The sequence below is a fragment of the Rhinolophus sinicus genome, chromosome 5 (assembly GCF_057876585.1).
Source record: "Rhinolophus sinicus isolate RSI-liver-muscle chromosome 5, RSI-T2T, whole genome shotgun sequence".
Classification (NCBI taxonomy): domain Eukaryota; kingdom Metazoa; phylum Chordata; class Mammalia; order Chiroptera; family Rhinolophidae; genus Rhinolophus; species Rhinolophus sinicus.
Window position 1 is genome coordinate 98722781 of NC_142505.1, and position 6555 is coordinate 98729335.

Below are 6555 nucleotides of genomic sequence, written 5' to 3' on the forward strand. Positions count from 1 at the left end.
GAAGACATGCTTATTCTGATGTTGGGGCAGAAGTAAAAGGATGACAGAATGAGTTTGCGACACTGAGGAAGGGAAGGGAGGAAGAGAAGAAACTTCAAGGTGAAGGGCAAAGTGTAGAGCAGAAGGTCCTCAATGGTCACTTTGGGTAAAGGTTCTAATCAACCCTTGCAAATCATCCCAAGTTAAAAATCGAGAAAAGCTCCTGCTCTTGACAGAAGGAATGGTTCTGTTTGAAATATGCTCCAGCACTCTTAGAACGACAGTGTCGGAGTCCCTTGGGTTCAGTCCTGGGTCTTCTTTTCTTTCCCTTCTGTAGACCTCTGTCTGCCCTTGGGCAACCTTGTCGAGTCACATGACTTCAATTAATTTATATATCCTGCCTACTTAATGCTTCCCTGTGGGTATCTCAACCCCTGAACTGTATCATCTCTAATACAAGACCTTGATCATCAGCAAAGTAGGCTTCACTCCAGTTTTTCTTGTCTTAGTAAACGATGCCACTATCTATTTCCTTCTATTTTCCCGGACAACACTCAAGTCAAAGCAACTGTCCTATCCTATCTGGATAACTCTGTCACCCCAAATGGTTTTCTACAGCTAACTTTGTCCTCCTATCATCTATTCTCCTACTATAACCGGCGTGATTTTTTTTTCCTTTCAAGGAAGAGGGTTTGATGATGATTCCTGAGTAAAGGTTTTACATGGTTTACCATTGCTCTTAAAATATAATCTTAAATTCTTAATGTACCCTAAGAGCCCAGCATCATCTGCATCCTTTCAATTACCACATTTCCTCTCCCTCCCTACAAGGCAGACATACCAGTGCCTTAAATGTGCAAGGTCTCATCTGAGTGCTTTGCAAATACTCTTTTTCTACTCTAACCCTCAGATGCTTTCACATGTAACTCCTACGCATCTCTCAAGACCTAACTTGCATTCCACTGTCTCTGAAAAGCTTTCTCCATGTCCTGGACCAGACCAAGTGTATCTCTTAGTGTCCGTCTTCTTTTTCTATCCTGTAAGAGTCTTTGTGCATTTTTTGTATATTATCAATCTCTCCCTAACTAGTCTGTGAACTTAAATACGAGCAGAGGCGATGTCTGTAGCAGCATCTACCTAATGGTCAGCAGCTAGCACAGCGCCTGGCATATAGCAGGGAAAAAATAAATGCGGTATTTTTGGAGAACTCAGTAATGAAGGAAGTAGCTATACTGAAGGATAAACTAAAGATGACAGCTGTATTAGTCATATTAGTCAAGGTTTTCCAGGGAAACATAACCAATGGGGGAGGGGGGGAATGAGAGAGAGAAGGAGAATGAAAGAGAGAAGTAGAATGAATGAGAGAAATCGATTTATTATAAGAAATTGGTTCGTGTGATTATGGAGGTCAGCAAGTCTCAAGATCTGATGCAAGAATCAGCAAGCTGGAGACCCAGGAGTGTTGATGATTCAGTTCCTGTCCAAGTCCAAATGTCTAAGAACTAGGAAAGCCAAATCTCTAGTTCAAAGGCCATCAGGCAGGAAGAGTTCTCTGGTACTTGGTGGAAGGTCATCCTTTTTGCTCTAGTCAGGCCTTCGACTGATAGGATGAGGCCCACCCACACTACAGAGGCCCCCCTGCTTTACTCAGTCTACTAATTTAAATGTTAATCCCATACAAAACATTGTCATAGAAACACCAAGGATAACGTTTGACCAAATATCTGAGGACCTTGTAGCCCAGACAAGTTGGCACATAAAATTAACTATTACATCAGTCAAACGATGCCATGGGTTTGGCTTTTATTGGACATTAAATTTCCTTATGTCTCCAAAATATCAATGACAAAGCCAAAATCCTAACACAGAAAGGGTTTTAGCGGATTCAATTTGCCTGACATGGTACTGGACAACTCTGTTAATGATTTTCTTTTCCTAACTACTGAGCTGTATTTTATTTCAAAACACATAAAAACCAAGAAAACAGTAGTAGAATAATCATGTTAGATGGTCCATGGGCTCTGTCTAAATCCTCACCACCACCTCATATACATGCCCAACAACTCTAACACAAGTCTATGTGTTTTATCAGATGTTTTGGAAGTTCTGCAAACAAGGTAAATTACAGCAAAGAAAAAATATATATACACCTGGACACTCAATACACTTTTTTTCTCAGAGACCAAGGGAAAGAATTGTAAATAAAAAGTTAGCTATTTACAAGGGTTTTCTTAAATGATGATCCGCAGTCTCTAGCTTTGTTTTCTCTGTAAATCCTTCCTCTTCTCTCCATCCTCAAAGATGAGTCCCTTCAAGAGCCCTTTAAAGTGCAAATCTTCACCCTCATTTGGAAGAAATGTTCAACTCTGTCACAGGATCCACTGCCTCACAGTGAAACCCAATTACACACTCCAGCACATTTTCTGAAGAGTATTCATTCTTTACAAAGGCAACGGAGGCCTCCAGCAAAACACTGCACAGTGAGAGAGGGTCTTTTTGGTTTGTTTGTGTGTTTTTTTGCTTTTTAACTTCAATTTTTTTTTTTTAAGTTTATTGGCGTGGCAATGGTTAGTAGAATTACATAGATTTCAAGTGTACAATTCTATAATACATCATCTATATATCACATTGTGTGTTCACCATCCAGTCTTTCTGACACTCCAAATCTAGTTGACCTCAATGGCTTTTAAGTTTTCCAAATGCTATGGACTGAATGTTTGTGTCCTTTCAAAATTCCCAGGTCAAACACCTACCCCACAATGTGATGGTTTTAGGAGGTGTGGCCTTTGCAAGGTAATTAGGTCATGAGGGTTAATGCATCATGAATAGGGTTAGTGCCCTTATAAAAATACACAAGAGAGTTCCTTTCCTTCTACACTCCGCCATGTGAGGAGGCCATGTGCCCTGATGGAAACTTAATCTCAGATGTCCAGCCTCCAGAAAAGTGAGAAATAAATTTCTGTTGTTGATAAGCCACCAGTCTATGTAATATTTGTTATAGCAACCCAGACTGATTAAGACACCAGACAAACAATATTTATTGTCCCTACTGCATGCCAGACATTATGCATTTTGAAGAGTCACCACTCTGTAGGTGAATATATGCCCCTCATACTTTCAACTCTGAGAACACAAAGCGCACACACACACACACACACACACACACACACACACACAAAGCAAAAGCACTCTCATGGAATAACAATATTTTCCCAATGTAAATTTATCTGAAAACCTTTTCCTGCCCACAGTGCTGAGAGAATTTTACATTTTAATGCAGAGAAGTTTCACTTCCTTTGTATGTACTCTCTTGTTCACAGAAAGTCAGGCTCTATCTTTGCCTAGGAAACTAGCAGAGAAAAGTACATGTACGAGCCACATAAACATGTATTGCACATCACCACTCCTAGGTACAAACGGACTTCAAACAAAAACTGAAATTACCTTTCCTGTCTTTTGTGGGGGGTTTGTTCACTTTGTTTCTCCTTTTATAATCCAAATTCCCCCCACCCCCCACTTGCCCACAGAAGGGGAACAGAAAAGGGTAAGGAGGATGGGCTTTCCTTCCAGTTATACAAATATGGACTACATAGATATACGTATATAAAATATATATATACATACACTTACATAGTCGAACTTGATATATCTTAAAATAAGTGTAACCTGGAAGACAAAAGCTCTTTGTCCAAATGCAAGTTTGCAAGCTGGGTTTTTAAAGCAGGATCCTACTGCAGTCACCAGGTTCCTGAAAGGTGACCTTCAGCCCCAACTACATTAGTCAGCTATTCAATTTTCTCAGTAACTTAAAGAGGTGATAATTGCTGCCTATTGTCCTGACATATGCTACCAGCTGCCTCTTTAAAGCAACAGTTACACAACTTGCCTTCTCTCAATTTGAATTTAGAAAAATGTTCTTCTTGAACAGTTCTCATCCATTGTCAAACTCAAGTTTGGAATGGAAAGTTGGGAACTTCATATGTGCAGGAAAATCCAACAGCCATTCTTGATTGACATATTAAAGCCACTCTTTACTAATACATAATTTTACCTTTTTCTCTCTTATTTTTTTTTTTAGATTACTTGAAATGCTGTCCTATTGGATCATATTTCTGTCATTTGTCATGGTAGTTTCACACTACATCTGAAATAGCACCACATTTTTTCCAAAGAATGTTCATTTCACACACACACACACACACACACACACACGCCTCACAACCACTGTGAATATGGTTTGTGGGGTAGGTAATATTAACCACAGTTCAGAGTAGGAGAAATGGAAGCTCAAAGAGATTAGAGTGTGAATGTTCTTGATAAATCTGTCTTGAGCCCCTATTCTTCCATTACCCAAGAGAACTCTTGTACTGTATCATCAGGGATTCAACGCTCAACTTTTACATGATGGCCTCATAAAATTCTCTTTAATTCCTCCCATTTATATGTGTTCCAAGCTTATGATTCCAAATGTCTCTTGACCATTTCTTGTTGTATATTTGACTATAATTCAAACTGAACATCTCCTACGAGCTTTTTCTCCTTCACTAATTCCTGTTGCCATCACTTCAGTAGCCTACTCTGACTTAAAATCTTTCAGATTTTTAGGCAATCTACCTTCCTTTCCACATATAAAATTAATATGATGTCTTCCTCCCCTCAGAAATTCAGTAGCTCCCATTTCAGACCACAACTGGCTGAAACTTCTCCCAGGCCCTTATCGTCCTTTAGTAACAGGCTGGAATCATCTTAACTACCTCATTTTCAGTTGCTACCCACCCATTTTCCTGATTCTAATCAATTTGCACACTTCACTGCTTTGGGAAGATAATCAGAATCATTCTTGAATGGATGCCTTTTACGTTTTTCTTTTTACCCAAAACAACTTTCCACCAATGACTCAGTCATCATTATTCTCTCCTTGTATGTTTACAAAAATTAACGTCTATTCCAAAAATTCAACTATTCAATATTGTGTTATGTTACATTGTTTTCTGAAAATTTATCTCATTTTGAGTTCTGTGGGGGAGGTGAAAATTTCCCCTCTTCCCTTCTTAGTTCTTCTGGTTGGTCTAATAATCAAATTAACATGAGACAGATTAACAGGATAAAATAACCAAATTTAATTACACATGTGTATATAGGGCCTTCATAGGAATATGGGAACAAATCAAGCAATTATGACTTATATGCCATCTTGAGCTAAGGAGAAAGAGGGGTAGAGGTTCAGGCTTCTAAGGGGAAGAAGGCAATTTACATGGTGATGGAAAAGCAAATGCTTGGTCAACAAATATTTGCTGGACCATCTTTAACTATGAGACACAGAAAGGACTTTGATTAAATGGGCCTTGCTAGGTTCTTCCCTATCACACCTCATTCATATTAAAATACAGTTACTATGATGACAGCTCCCTTCCTGGAGCAGGTTCTTTATCTAAATTTGAGGTGATTAGTGGGAGGTCAAAACTCTTTCTGAGTCTTTTGTTTCTTAGAAATAACTAGCTTTAAAAATATCTATATCCCTCCAAAAAGGCATATTTAGGGGTGAAACACCCTGCTCCCCTCCTCAGCTCCTTAAAGACAGTATGGAAATAGGAAATGGTGAATTCTATATCCTCTCCTAAGTACCGTAGCCCAGATATTAGACACACTCAAGCAATGTAGGTGGTAACCGTAGTTCTGGACCAAGAATCAGAAAGCTTAGTCACATAACTAGCTTACTGTGTGATTTTGGATAACTCACTTAACCCCCTGGGATTGTACAACCTCTGTCTACAAACATAAAAATATCATAATAGAAAAAAAGAAAAAAACCCTTAAAACACATACACTTCCCATCTTCATGATTCACCTACTGAATCATTCCTATCAGTATATAAATAAGTAGTGACGCCAACGCCTGGACCCCAAATCACCTTCCACCTACGACTCCATTTTTCCAATCCCCTTTAGGGCAAGGCTGCTCAGAAAAGTTTCCATTCTTTCTGGATCCATTTCTTGACTCCCATGTTTTCCTCAACCCATTCTAAAATGACATTTTGTTTCTTGTGTGCTAGTATACTATGCTTGTCAAGGTAATCAATTATCTTCATTTTGCCAAATCCAATGATTAATTCTTAGTTCACATTTGACTGAACCTGTTAGCAGCATGTGACATAGTTGATCACTCTCTGCTTCCTGAAATACATGCCCAACCTGGCTTCTAGAGTACCACACTTTCCTGAGATTTCTCCTACCTCACCAGCTGCTCCCTATCAGTCTTCTCACTGGTTTCTTCTTTCTTCTGACCTCATCATATTTCTCGTTTCAATCTACATTCATTCACGAGCGACACATTCATATTTAAATATCATCTATACACTTACCCTCAAATATATATCCCCTTGTAACTTTTCATTTGTGCTCCAGAGTCATATACTACTTCTTATTAAACATCATCTCTCAGATATCTAATAGGTATTTCATGTTTAACAAACATGTCCAAAATGAAACCCTTTAATAAAACTTCCCTTCTTTAAAATCTCTCAATTTCCTCTTCCCTTATGCTTCCCCATCTCAGGAAGTGGCAACACTTCTCAC